Below are 16,019 nucleotides of genomic sequence, written 5' to 3'. Positions count from 1 at the left end.
ACTTGATCAGAATCTCACCATGTATAAAAAATTACACAATCTTGGTTTGCATTATTATACAGTAGAAAAATTAAAGATGAAATCATTATCCCACTGTCCTTTGCAATAATGGGACAAGAAATAATTAGTTTATATTAGTACTACAATTTCTGAGGGACATAATGAAATAGAGTCTATTTGTAGGAAAAATATCAGGATAGTACAAGGTGGGTTCTAGGAAATAGTTACATGAAACCAAAGATGCCCACTTGGCAACTGAGAAGATTTCTGGGGAAAGAGTTACTGCAGAAAGGGCTTATTTCTCTTGTGATCTGGGGTCCACCTAAATTGTAGCAACTCTACCTAATTAAAGGGCATCTGTAATGTGGAAAACTGTGTTTTGATACCTGAGAAGGACAGACTGGAGACTGATGGTCAAGGGTGACATGCCCTGGGCCTGACCTCAATCCTTGAAACTAGAGACAAGGAACAACATATCTGGACAGCAGAGATCATGGACAAGGAAAAAGTCTGCCTGTGTATATTCTCTTTAGTTGTGGTGGTGTTTAAAATACAATGCAGGTATTTTTAAATATCTGAATTTTAGTAACAAATCAGTTGGTTCTCACACTTCGTTCTAAAATATTAGGGCTTATCCTGAGCTCTCAGAACTAGGCAATTTTATTAGCATTACAGAATTCTTTAATCTCCATCAAGTTTTTAATTAACTCAAAGAAGATCTAAACTGAAAATCTGAAGACATGGTTTTAGAATACAAGCTAAATAGCTGTGTAAACTTAAGCTAAGACATTTGCCTTTCTTGACACTAAAAATCTTCGCTGGTAAACAACAGATTAATGATTTTGAAACTTTTTTTTTTTTAAACTACAATCTAAAGCGATACATTTTACATCCAGATCTACTATATATAATTGAAACAAATGTTTCACGGAATAGCACTTCCTCTCACTGTGTGCAGATACTCTGATCTCTGCTATGCTATGTCATGTCATGCCATTAAAAATATTGTCAGGGCATGCTTTATTGATTATGCCATATCATCAATGGATCACAAGCTGCAGTCTGAATATCTCTAAAGCTGGCCTGCCTCCTGCATTTACATGGCCCGCAAGCTAAGGAGAGTTTTGACATTTTGAAATGGTTGGGAAAAAAAAAGAAAGAAGAATATTTCACGACACTTGAAACATAAAATATTCAAATGTTGAATATTCAATATTCAAATTTCATAGCCAAGCTCATTCCTTTACATATCGTCTGCAGCTACTTCCTCACTAAAATGGCAAAGTTGAGAAGTTATGACAGAAACTGTATGACTGCAAAGCCTAAAGTATTTGCTTTTGGGCTCCATGTGGAAAAAGTTTGCTGATTCCTACACTAAAGGACACCTACATTTCTTTCTGGCCTGAATATCCATGATTCTAAGTCCTTCCTTTATGTCTTACTGGGCTAAACTGGGATGAGCGGAGTAGTTGCATGATGGTGAGAAAAATGATATGGAAAAGTATGGGTTCTTGGTAAGTTATATAGGCATCATATTTCTATTTCATTCTGTACTTGAAAACAAGAATGAGAAGTAGTAATCCAACAGGCAGTACTTGGTGGTAGTATACAGATTAAAATCATTTACAGCATCTGTCCTGTGAGTTCATAGGGCTTTCACTTGTAGCCTTTAAGTATTTCCTTTTTATAGTGGTCCCAATAAAGGATGGCAGTTGTTTCGCAGGGATTAGTTTTGAACATAAAATGGACGATTATGTTGCACCGCTTTGCTATGTACACGTCAAATTCGCAATGATAAAACAGGCGCTAAGGGGAGAAAAAAAAAGCCAGTGGCTTCTCCTCACTTTTATATACTTTATCTGAGTTGAAATTGTCTTCCAACTGTCTTTTTAAAATCTCTTTTTTTGTTCACATTAGACCTTTACTGAAACACTAGATTTATTCAATAAAATCTTATTTGCTCTTTCTGCCTCCAGACTCTCCTATTTAAACCTTGCTGTATACAACTGACAGACAGTATCTTAATCATATTTTGATTTTCTCTCTCCCTTTTCAAAATTCTTCCATAGATGACTAGGATCTAGTTTCTTTTTCTCTAGAATATATGTATTTGGCAAAGTCAGTGTTTCTGCCTTTCCACAATCTTCAACAGTGGTCATGAACAGATATGCATTCTTCTGGCCCTGGTATCTTCACTTCCCTTACATACCTGGTTTCCCTGCCAGGTTTAAACCTGACTAACATGTACCCAAATTGTGTTTCTGTGTATGCTGTACTGTTATTTTACAAAATCTTGTTTTAGGAATATAGTTGGGAACAAAGCAATATCAGGATAAATATCAGCTTTCTGGGATATAAACAAAACTTGGGAGTATTGTACTGAAATATATTATTTCATGGTCAATATTAAAAATTAGTTACTATAACCATCACTCGTGAAGTCCTCAGACAACGTTGGAATAAGGTAACCAAGGGATTTTTGCTTTTTGCTTGTTTCAAATTAAATAAATTAAGCCCCTCTCTTTTATCATTCAGACCAATTACTGGAATCTACTTGACTATAGAAAACAATTTCATTTGTTCTACCATCCACTTATCCATCCACAAGTGTGTTTTGGGTACATAGTTAATGCTAGGTACTCTGGCAGGTCCTAGAGCCCTTGTGGAGTGCACGCGTTCCATGAATCTATTAAAACAGAAGGAAAAATAAATAAATAATATTCTCAAGTTTTTAAAGTATGTAATTTAATATTATAAAATTAAAAGAATATTTATAACATATTTCATAATCTACAACAATCAGAATTCAGTTTAAAAAAAAGGTGGATTTGCCTTAGAGCAACTTAAGGACACAGAGGGCCATCAGCTACTAAATGAACTCAGTATAAACACTGTAAACTAATTATATAACTATATAATGTCCATAAGAATATAAAATGGCTGGAAAATATAACCACTGTAAGTACTCAGCAGTGTATTTTCTCTTTAAAATTTTCCAATTTAGTTTTTCTTTCCCAATTGTTTATTTCTTGAATGTGCATAAACATCTGAGAGGGTGAAATAATAAACGCCTATAGTGATTTCAAGCTTAGCTTCTGGAAGGTCCCATGTAGTTTAGCATACGTATAGACATTATATCTAAATCAGTATGCAGGCAATTTTCACAATATAAAAATAAGTTATTTTCTGCCTCAATATAAACTACATGTGTAGCCTCCAAAAACAGACTTGTTATTCAATATTATATATTTCATAGAATATATAGACCTTTTCTTCATGTTATTAATTGATCTAGAGCATCCATATGTACTGATTTGCCCAGATAATCCAAGCTGATACCAACCTGAGTGTAATTCTAAATATGGGCATTTTCTCTTCTGAAAATGTTCTGGTTTGCATGAAAATTTATATGAATACTTTAACTTTATTAGAACAAAAGAGAAAACTATTCCCTTCTAAAATTATGTTACGAAATATATGATACAGGTAACTACAATCTATTATTTCGTGAAACAAAAATATTTCCCAAACACCATATCAAGGTAGATAATCCATTTCTTTGGGATAAGTTTATCTGCTACTGATGACAAATTCTTCATATTCAGTTATTCCTGTAGTAAGTAGTTCAGATATACCACTTTTAGATGGCCACACATGGTCTACTTTTTTTAAAGCTTCCTTTTTAATCCAAGATACAAAGATCATGCACTACATTTAGTTGTCATAGCTTATTAGTATCCTTTCATCTACAACAGTTCACAGCTTTCTTGTACTTCAAAAACTTCCTAATTTTGATATCCAGATTGCTTTTCTCCCCCAAAATTTAAAAAAGTTTCCCCATGTTTAAATTCAGGCTACATATTTTGGCCAATAATATTCCATTTCATGGTCTATTCTTGATTTACATGCTGTTATTCATATCTCCTATCTTTGTGAAGAAGATTCATTCCTGTATGCTTTACTTCTAATTTCTCTCCTGCGAGCCTAGGAGATGATGTGTTACCTCTGACTATATTTCTATAGTATACTACAGAACACTTAATATAGTATATTATATATACCAATATACTTGATATACTATATTCAGTAAATTCTTCTGGTAAATAAGGTTTCTCTGACTTTTCATCATTCCTTGATTTTATATTAGGTTGTTGGAATATAGTTCCAGCTCAGCTAGTCAAGAGTATATGATAAGAGTCATAATAATTTTAGTGAATGAAAAACTAATATTGGTTTGAGGACTTTAGTAAAACCATTCTCTTTGATGAATCATGTCTTCTTTGCTTTAATCATCTTTATTGGCTAAAAGGAGATTTCCATATTGAAATACTAAACTGGGCAGTTTGAAATGTTTTATTTATGATGAAAGAGTATGATTTCTCTTTTTAGAGGGTACTGTTTTCGTGTTAGAAGTTACCTATGATGGAAAAATCTTTGTTAACATCTACATTTAGTAAACACTTGTGCTATTTTTTGGACAACTTAAATTCTACTAATTTGTAAGCAAAAAGTAATCTGGAAAAGATGCTCAGCAATTAGGGCAATACAAAAAGAGCTATGCTTTTGAACACAGAATCAACTAAAACTGAATGAGAACACCCTTGAAAATAAATTGTAAATTTAACAGATGCAGAAAATTCCATTTACATTTCCCTCAACTCACATCTATTCCTATTCTATAAATTATTCTTCTAAGTTCAGAAGTGTCCCTGTTCCCTTCCAAAGTGAATTTCTATATTTGGTCTGAGCCCTTCTTGATTCATGATGTCCTTTCTGCACTATTTCTCTTATTCCTATCAAGCATCTTTATTTTTACATCTCCAATGTTTTTTTTTCCCCCTCTGTCTCCTAACAGGCATAGATTTCTCCTCCATGAATAAAATTGTCAATACTCACTTGAACGTCTATCAATTTTACTCTCTTGTTTCACTGTCAAATTTTTCCAACAAGTGGTCTATGTCTAGTCATTTTTTTCCCCCAAATTTTCGCCTTTGGCAATCCAGTATCTGTTTCCACTATTCTTCTGAAATGTCTCCAAGGTAACCAAAGGATACTTTTCATGAAATCAGGTGGTCTGGTTTTAGTCTTCCTCCTCTTGACTTCTGCATAATATTTTCCACTTTCATGTAGTTAGAATAAATTTTCAGCCCTCATTTTTAACACCTAAGTTATTTTTCTATTTTAATTCAACTTTATAGAAAGACAGTTTACATAAAATGCAATTTGACAATTTTGAATGTAACACTTCTTTGAGTAAAGACAAATTTATACATCTATTTAGCCACCAGTACAATGTGCTCCCCGCAAAAGTTCCTTTGTGCCTATTCCTACTCAGTCTCCTCTGCATCCCTAACCCCAGACAACCACTGCATTCTACACAAAAGATTTCTTCTGCGCCAGTGTTGTGTAAAAATGAAATCATACGATACGAACTAGTTTAAGCCAGGCTTCTCTTCCACGATGTTTCTGAAATTCATGCATTTTGCTATGAGTATCAGTAGTTTTACTTTTTTAAAAAAATTTCTGAGCAGTAATCTATCATATGGACATACAAGCATTTGTTTATCCATTTTTAAATGAATACAGTTTTTCTATTTCTATTTATTATGAATTTTTGTATGAAAATTTATATCTTTACGTGGACCTATGTGTGTTTTACTTGAATAATAACTGTAGTGGAATTCCTGGGTCAAATTTTACGTGACTGTTGATAAAACATTGCCAAACTGTTTTTCAAAGTTGTACCCTTTTATATTCTGAACCAGCAATGCATGAGATCCTTAGGATTTTCTACATATGTGATAATTTCAACTGCAATTAAAAATAGTTTTACTTCCACCTCTCCAATCTGTATGTCTATTATTTTTACTCCTTGCCTTACTGTACTACTTAGATCATACAGTAAAATGTTGAGTTAAAGTGGTGAGAGGCAAAACCTTCCCTTATTCCCAATTTCATTTGTTTTTTCACTAAGTATAACATTAGTTTCAGTTTTTCATAGACACCAATTTTAGGTTAGGTTTGTTCCCTTTGAGACCTATTTTTCTCAGAGATTTTATCATGAATGGGTATTGAATTTTAATAAATGCTTTTCCTGCATCAATTAAAAATGAAAAAAATATTTCATATATACCCCTATATTAACTATTTCTTACATTCCTTTGTGTGTATCTAAGTTTCCAACTGGTATCATTAACCTTCTGCTTGAAAAATTTACTCATTGCTGTGTTGGCAATGAATTTTACCATCTTTTGTTGTGTGAAAAAGTCTTTATTTCTCCTTCATTTTTGAGGAATATTTTCACTGGACAAAGAATTTCAGGTTGGAAGTCTTTTCTATCAACACTTGAAAGATGTTCCATTATTTTCTGGTTTGCAATAATTTCTGAGTAAATGTTGATGATAATTTTATTTTTGTAACTCATGTTTTTTTCCTGACAGTGATTTCAAAATTTTAATTTTAAATTATTATAGGTTAAAATTGACTTTTTTACTTTGCGTGTAAATTTCTATGAGATTTAATACATGTATTGATCCATGTATCACCATCATCCCAAGAAATCCTTTGAAATATTCCTTTACAGTGATACCCTTTCCCACACATAAACCCTGACTACCACTGATCTGTTTTGAGAATGTTCAAAACATAAAAATAAAAAGGAAGCATAACGTACACAACCCTTGGGATGAGTTTTTCTTCCACACAATAATTTTGATGAGATTCATCCAAGCAGTAAGGTTTATCAGTAGTTTGTTCCTTTTTTCTTCTGTTTGAATGCACCATAGTCCCTTTATTCTTTTACTCACTGAAAAACATTTGAATTTCTCCAGCTTCTGGCTATCACAAATAAAGCTGCTATGAACATTCATGTATAGGTTTCTATGTGAAGGTAAGTTTTCATTTTCTCTAGGGAAAATTTCAAGGAATGGAATTACTGGGTCATATGATAAGTGACTGTTTAACTTAATAAGAAACTTCCAAACCATTTTCCTCAGTGACTGTCATTTTGCATTCTCAAAGCCATGGATGAGAGTGCCAGTTGCTCCAAATTCTCCCCAGCACTTGGTATTGGGTGGGCCAAAAACTGCCTTCAGTTTTTTAAGTAAAAAGACATATTTTTCATTTTCCCCAAGAACTTTATTGAATAACATATTCACCCTTTTGTTCCACTACCTTCTGCCATTTTTCAGGCAACTTCATAATTCCATCTTCCCAAAACTTTTTATCTTTTTAAGCAAAGAACTGTTCCATGTGCCTTTTACAGTCTTCCAGGGAACTGAAATTTTTTCCATTAAGAGAATTTTGTAAAGACTGAGATAAATAGAAATCTGAAGGTGCAATGTCTGGTGAATGCGGTGGATGAATCAGAACTTCCCAGCCAAGCTATAACAGTTTTTGCCTGGTCATCAGAGAAACACATGGTCTTGCATTATACTGATGGAAGAGTATACGTTTTCTTTTGACTATTTCTGGACGCTTTTCGTTGAGTGCCGCTTTCAGTTAGTCGAATTGGGAGCAGGACTTGGAATTAATCGTTTGGTTTTTCGGAAGGAGCTCGTAATAGAGGACTCCCTTCCAATCCCACCATATACACAACATCACCTTCTTTGGATGAGGACCAGCATTTGGTGTGGTTGGTGGTGGTTCATTTCGCTTGCCCCACGATCTCTTCCATTCCACATTGTTGTACAGTATCCACTTTTCATCGCCCTTCACAATTTGTTTTAAAAACGGAATGTTTTCATTACGTTTCAGTAGAGAATCGCATGCGAAAATGTGGTCAGGAAGGTTTTTTTCGCTTAACTTACGTGGAACCCAAACATCAAAGCAATTCACATAACCAAGCTGGTGCAAATGATTTTCAACGCTTGATTCGGATATTTTGAGTATGTCGGCTATCTCCCGCGTGGTATAACGTTGATTGTTCTCAATTACTGTTTCGATTTGATCGCTATCAACTTCAACTGGTCTACCCGACCGTGGAGCATCGTCCAGCGAGAAATCTCTAGCAGGGAACTTCGCAAACCACTTCTGACATCTTCGAACAGTCACAGCACCTTCTCTATACACTGCACAAATCTTTCTGTGCATTTCAGTTGTGTTTTTACCTTTCTTGAAATAATAAAGCATAATATGCCAAATATACTGCTTTTTTTCTTCCATCTTCAATATTAAAATGGCTACCCAAAAATTCACCAATTTTGATAGGTCTCTTTTTAAATGCACGCTGATATGACAGCTGCCACATACAATCTAACAAAATTGTTTCGAATTAAGTTAAAGACAACTAAGTGCTACTACAGCCATCTTACGGAAGAAAACGAATGAACCTTTTGGCCCACGCAATATTATCAGTATTTTTTACTTTAGTCATTCTCATATGTTTGTAGTGTTGTGTCATCCTGGTTTTAATTTGCATTTACCTTCTGATAATGTCGACTATCTTTTTATGAACTTATTTGGCATCCTAATGTGATCTTTTGTGAAGTATCTGTTCAAGACATTTTTAAATGAGTTGTTGGTTTGCTTAATGTTGATGACTACTTTTTGAAATTTTCTCTTGAAACCTGGTTTTGAACAGTTTAATTATGATGTTCCATGGAATTATTTTCTTTGTGTCCATCCCACTTGAGGTTAGTTGAATTTCTTGGATCTTAGGATTAATAGTTTTCAAGTTATTTGGCTATCATTTCTTCAAAAATATATACACATACACACATATCGTCTCAACCTCCTTCATCTTGAACTCCAATTCCATGTATGTTAAACTGCTTGATTTATCTCATAGTCTCCTGTGGCTTTGTTCCCTTTTTATTTATTCAGTCTTTTGTTTTCCTACTTCAGTTTGTAAAGCTACCATTCTATATACTTCTAGTTCACTTTTATTGCCTTAATCGGTGTATAATAAGCCGTAAATCCATCAAATGAATTTTCCAGTTTAGTTACACTTGGAGGGCAAGTCCACTCCCTATATTCAACCTAGATTACTAAAGAAACGTTAATCTTATAATATAACCCAAAGCCTCTTTGTTATTGCATGGGTTTTAATTTGATCTTCCCATTTTTGAAAGCATAGAGAAGCAAAACAGGAACATATGCATTTAAAGTAAAATCCTTAAACATGTACAGTATATACTGTGTAACAGATACTCAAAGATATTCTGATCTTCATGTTAGATTATAATTTTTATATGAAGGTAATCTGGCTGTCACAGTTTGTAAAGCACAGACTGTCAATGTTGAGTCAAGTGATACAGCTAATCAATCAGACATCCCTTTTCCCCTTTGTTGATTTGTATGAAAAACTCCATTTTGAAGATGTCATAATCTAAGTATGATAATCTGATTGTCTTTCACTTATAAGTTAATTTGTATTTTTATCTAGATGCCTAAAATGTTTTTTCTTTTTCTCTGAGGTCCATTAATTTTACTAGAATGTGTCTCAATGTTGGTCAGCTTGGTAATTTTTCGGATATTCAGTGTGCCTTTTAAATAATATATTTTTTAAAATTCTAGCTATTTAATTCTAAGAGTTTCTTTGAACTACTGATCTTATTATTTTTCTGTTCTTTGCTTTGGTTTTCTATTTTGGAAACTCATATGAATGTTGAATATTCTAAACTTGCCCCTTTCACTCTCATCCTTTCTCGTCTCTTTAAGTCATTATTTTTCTGATAATTTTAATTCTCCTTTTTTTACCTTATATTACTCTTATAGCCTTATCTGTTGAGTTTATTTACTTCTTTATTTCTTCTAATCTAGTCTTCATTTCTAAAATTATTTTTCCCTTTATTTCCAATTCTTTCGTAAGTCCTATCGATACATTTGTGAGGTTCTCTACATTCTGATATAAATTATTTCATATCCTGTATTATTTCCTAATGTCCTTTAGCTCATTTAAAAATTTTTCATCTTTTTTTCTGGCATGCTTTCACAGTTTGAGGGGATGTTTTTCTACTTACTCTCATTTTTCTTATTGTAAAATATGGGATTTTGATCCTTTTTGTTGGTTATTATTTTATGTGAAATTAGTTTACCTGATCATTTTTAGATAGGTTTTTTTCCTCTTCAGGTTCTAGAGATCCCTCTTCTGTTTGTTTTTATGTAGTTTTAAAAATATGACAGTTTATTTTCTGAGATCTATTAGCTCTGTTTGTCTATCCCAGTTTTATGTGGACTCTCTGTCTCTCTTGCTCTCTGCTGCTCAATTTGGATTCTATTCATAGTAGTTTCTCCTCAGTGTGGGACTTTGTCCTCAAAGAGAACTCTAGTTGATTAATTTCTCATGGAGCTTAGATGCTCTAGACCCTTCTAGCCATACCAGGGAACCCTTGCACTCATCTGCTGTACTGTGTAAAAGCCCTCCCTGTTTTAGCTGATGTTTTCAAATTGACCCTCTGGGTTTTCCAGTCTGTAGTTGTAGACCATGTTCCTCAGATGTTCTCCTGCTTCCCACAACCTTGTACCATGCATCTGCTGATACCATGTATATCTCATAGCTATAGCTGGGTTGTCCTCACCCAGTCATATTTTGGGGTTCAATGGAATACACCGTCATCTAGTTTTGTTGTAAATGTATATTTGTTGTTGTAGTTATTGTTTCACCATCTGCTGTTCTGTTTTTCATGGAGGAATTCAGGGATAATTAAAAACTATGTCCCCATTGCCATCTACCCTGAATTTGTCATGTACTCTTTTTGTATTATTGCAATTTTAAAATGATAACTTCTGAAATTACATTTTAATCCATAAGTTTTGAATTAAAATAAACATACTTAAGTTTTTCTAATTATGTGGCCATATTGTTACTATGAATAATCGAAGGGTGATATAAGCTCTTTTTTTATTTTAATATAAATTTATTTATTTATTTATTATTTATTTATTTTTGGCTGCATTGGGTCTTCATTGCTGCGCACGGGCATTCTCTAGTTGCGGCGAGCGGGGGCTACTCTTCGTCACGGTGTGCAGGCTTCTCATTGCGGTGGCTTGGCTTCTCACGGAGCACGGGCTCCAGGTGCACAGGCTTCAGCAGTTGTGGCACATGGACTCAGTAGTTGTGGCACATGGGCTTAGCTGCTCTGCAGCATGTGGGATCTTCTTGGAGCAGGGCTCGAACCCATGTCCCCTGCATTGGCAGGCAGATTCTTAACCACTGTGCCACCAGTGAAGCCCAATATAAGCTCTTGACTAGGCTCATTCCTTTTATAATAACATTTCAGTCATGTTCTCTTTTGGTGGAAGTGGAAATTTTATGCTATATTTACATACTTAAAAATGCTAGTCTTGGAAACTATAAATACTCTTGACTATTATATGATTTTAATAAAAATATTTATTAATGTCACTAAAAGTATAGTAGATACTTTAGTGACATTTCCCGCACTTATAACAGGGATAGACACTTAACCCAAGGTTGAGCCATTCAGAGTCTCTTGTGATTGATAGGTAGTGACTACAGTCATATGATAAAAGAAGTTTACATCCAAGCAGATTTGGAATCAAGTATGGGGTGCCATGCTGGCCCATGTTCTGATGACTAAGAAAGTGAAGCTAGTCTGGGACAGAAGTGAAAAATTTGAGCTGATACACAGAGAGAAGCAAAGACCTAGGAGGATGTGAAGTTGCCTTGAGAGGTAAAAGGAGTAGCCCTTGTTACTGACTCTCCTTTCCCATTTCCAGGCTGCCTCAAGTCTATCTGTATTTCATTTCCTGACTTTGAGACTATCTGCTGTATCCCCATGATAATTAAGTTATCTCTAATGTTCTTGTGAGTTCTCAACCAAACATAAGTAATGCTCATGGAATATAGCAGTGATATTCAGGGCCACTCTGTGCAGTGGTGGAACAAGGTAAAGGGCGCTAAGGCTAAGACACACACACAAGGCCCTCACCCCCAACACACACACACAAACATCTTCTCTTCTAATTAACTTGGGTCTGCTTCTTTATTACTATGGCAACTCTAGGCCCATGGTATTTCCAAGACCTCCTGAATAACAATTATCAAGATCTAACGTCAGCACTCGATCTACAACGGGACCTTCTTCCTCAAATCTGAACTCTAAAATAGGCTCCTCTCAACTCTTTAAGAGAAGCCCAATGGTTCCTCTGAAGTGCATCCTCCATTGCTGCTTAAGCCAAATAAATAAAGCAATTTTGTTTTGTTTTGTTTTGTTTTAAATTAATGATAATGATCATTTATTCAAAAAGATGAGAGGGACTGGTGGGTGATGATTACATACAACCTCTATAAATTGACAAGGATTAAAACAATGGCGTACTCATGCAATAATAGAGCAGTGAAACAGATTTAAAAGTTCGGTAACCAACCCATTAGTATAACTATAACAATTTTGGACCAAAGGTTGTTTTGCCATCTTAAGCTGGTAGATTTTGATACTTGCATTATATACTCTAATTTGTACACATTAGTTTGCACATTGAAAAGCTAGAATTTTCTTAGAGAAAGTTCACTAAGCTCCCCAAAACTATCATCTTAAAGAATACTAATTATTGCCAAGGGGAAGACAAACACACACAACACCCCAAAAGCTATGCAAAAATAGCTACTGTTAATGAGTGAACTTAAAAGGTATGAACAACACTGATTACTATAGCATCATACAATAATAAATTTAACACAGGTTGACTAATAAAAGTGATAGACAAATTAAGAAAAGGAAAGGACATTATTTTAGCATGTGTTTTAAAGGACACAGACAGTATAAACTACCAATAATTAATTATTCTATAAGAAAAGAGTTAAATGGATACACATGTGAATTAAGAAAAACTGAATATAAAACAACAAATAAAGATTCAATTCAAACATATTTTATGATTACTTGAAATTAGGAGTAATTGTCTTCTCTTTTCATAAGACATTAAAATATCTTCAGTTACCTAAATCCAGTTTTGTTCCTACCATACCTAAACATATGATGAAATCAAAAGCATTGAGATTTATTCATCAGAAGCACTATCTTTGAACAGAAATATTCAATAACTAAAGATATTTTTATCATGTTACTCTCCTGAGTTCTTCACAATAGTTTGACAGTTTTTCTTCTCAGAGGAGAGGAATAGTGTATCAAATTATGGAAAGAAGGGAAATGGAGGAGAGGGAAAAAGAAAGAATGATCAAGAGTACATGTTCAAGAATGAGAACATGACAGGATATGTATTTCCATAGTCTGGGGCAGAGAGCAAGAATGGACCTTGGGTGAGTATAGGATCCAAGGCATCTTGGATCCTTGGGTGTGGATGATTGATCAATATTAGGAATTCTCACCACAGAACACAAAAGTTTCATCTACCTTCCCTTATTTTCAAAACTTACCTCTACCAAACATTATCAGTAACACAAATAATGTTGTATTCAAGTACAAGGAAAAAAATACTCAGTATTATATACCAGAATCTAAGTTAGGCAATGTTAATAAAACCAATAAAATACTTCCTATTTACAAGTGAAAAATAATTTTATTAATACTGTATAAATAAAATGACACAGGAGCACAGAAGAGAAGGCATTAATTTGGCATAAGGAACCTGAAGCAGAACTCAAAGGATGAGAATAATTTGGGGAAAGAAAAAAGGAAAAAGATCCAACACAGAAGGAAGGGTTGTACAAAAACAAAGCAATGTGACAATGTGTTAACTTATTGAATGTTAAAGGAATGTCTTCTATAGCAAGAGGACAGAGACTAGTTGAGTCTGAAAAGGAAGGTTATGACTAAATGGTGAGGATACCTAATGTTCTGGAATACAGCAGAGGATTCTAGATTTTTTGATTGTATGGCCTAGCAGAAATTTGGAGGACCATATCTTAAGGTTGTCAACTTTCTGTTTTGCCAAGTAATGGCATTTAAAAAACAAAACTCAAAACTTAAAAATCTACCATTTGCTATCATCATTTTATTAAGAAAAATCATTTTAACACAAAAGAAGAGTATGAACATTACACCAACATAGTTTTAAAAATAGGATATTTAATTGAATTCTTTGGATTCAGAAAAGTGAAAAAATAAAATTATATTCTACCAAGGGTACACAAAGTGAATTCTTAATATATAACTTGGTCTAATGTTTCCTTTTTAGCACAGTCACCTTTATAAAAATCCAAGAGGATTATTCTTAATGCTGCTTCAACTCAATTCAGAGTATTTGAGGTAAACTTAGGGAAGCCCAAGAAAAATAGCTCTCAATTACAGGCTATTTCTCCTACCTTCTCTCTGCAGTGCTGCGAAGAAATAAGAAACAGTCCAGATGTCTGGCCATGGAAAATTCTGGAAAGGGGGCTACATATGTGGGGTTCTGACTGACCAACATAGAGCAGTTAAAAAGTCATCTGACAGTAATTCCTTAGACCTCAAAATTGTCACAAACTGTCATTTAGGAACCAATAATGTAAGTTTTATAACTTCAAATAATTCCTTCTTTGCTTTGGCTGCTGGAAAACAGTGCTGAATTTGCATCCCAATTCTAATAACAGTACAGGATCCATTACTAACACTACTATGTTACTAACTTTATTCCATGTTTAGTTTTGCATGTATTTGTTCACTATGAATTTCTTTGGTAAATCTGTCAATTAATTTCTGGAAAAGATATACATAAATACTGAAAAAATTAAAAGACTTTTAGGGAATGAGGAAACATTTGAGATTTAATTTTTTAATGATGTTTATTGAATTTTTTTTCTTATTATAAAGGTAACACATGTTATAGGGTCATTACACTATTCTCTTGACCTAGGACACTCTTCTAGTAAGCTGTATGGCTCACCTCCTTTAAGTCTTTGCTGAGATGTAACTTTACTACTGGCTTATTTAAAATTAATCACCTCTTTAAAACTGCAACCTAACCCTGACACTTCTATAATCCCAATCCCCTGTGCTGTACTTAACCTTTTACATAACACTTACCACCTCATATGCTATGTAATTTAATTACTTATTTTGCTCAGTATTTATTTATGTTCTCTCTTTGATAGAATATAAGGTGCCCAAGACAGGGATCTTTGTTATTTACTAATATATTCCAAGTATCTAATAGCACTTGGCCTAGAGCAAGAACACTGTATTAAGCAAAAAATGAATAGCTCACCATGTGTCACTATTCTAAGAGCTTTATATGCATTATATAATTTAATCCTTACAAGAACCCTGGGAGGGAGGTGTTATCATTGACTACATCTTATAGAAAGCAACTAAGCTACAAAATGGCTAAGTAACTCACAAAGGTCATACAGCTAAGAAAGCAGTGAAACAAGGGTTTAAATTCAGGTTATTAACTATTATTGTTTCCCCTAATAGAAACAGATTGTGTAAAAGCAGTTGAGACAATGACAGAACAGGTAAGGAAAACTTCCACAGTAAATAGGAAGTAAAAAGCAAATATATGTGTGTGTGTGTGTGTGTGTGTGTGTGTGTGAGTGTGTGTATGTTTGCAAATATATAAACATATATATAAATATATATACCTGCTAAATTCAAGGAATAGTACCTAAAGCCATTATTCACATACAGGATCATCTAGATATTGATTACCTCTTTCTGAAGCTCATGAATATTTATAAAACAAAACTTCTGTTTAAAGAAGTAAGGCTTCAGACAACCATATTTTTCAAAGCTCCTAATACAGATGCATATATTAAATCTTCCCAACAGTTTATTTACCTTCTTTGCCTTCTCACTCCATTTAAGCTGCTGATGAGTAGATAACAGCTTCATCAATTCCCAGTTAAGTATTTCTTTACATTTTCTCAGTTAAGGATTCTCAAATTACACACGGTATGTGTGAATAAGAAAAGTCACTTGAAGCACCACTTTAAGAGTTAGAAGGGGATTTTAGAGATCATTGCTTAGTAAACATGCCACGCTAATGAAGGATATACAGCAGCCCTAATAGATTGGGATTATAAGGGCCAGAGCCTCCCATTCCAACATTTTTTCAAAGTTCTTCATTCTGTTATTAGCACTGACTGTGCAAACATGCTACTTTTTTTTTTAATG

General features: G+C 33.8%; 1 protein-coding gene across 3 annotated transcripts in view; it reads right to left on the bottom strand.

Moving 5' to 3' along the window:
* NBEA (neurobeachin) overlaps positions 1-16,019 on the bottom strand; it is a 607,091-nt gene that overhangs the window by 350,494 nt on the left and 240,578 nt on the right. The window lies entirely within an intron of this gene.

Source organism: Eschrichtius robustus, chromosome 18, assembly GCF_028021215.1.
Source record: "Eschrichtius robustus isolate mEscRob2 chromosome 18, mEscRob2.pri, whole genome shotgun sequence".
NCBI classification, from domain to species: domain Eukaryota; kingdom Metazoa; phylum Chordata; class Mammalia; order Artiodactyla; family Eschrichtiidae; genus Eschrichtius; species Eschrichtius robustus.
Note: the sequence above shows the minus strand (reverse complement) of the source record. Positions and strands in the feature narration are given on the sequence as shown.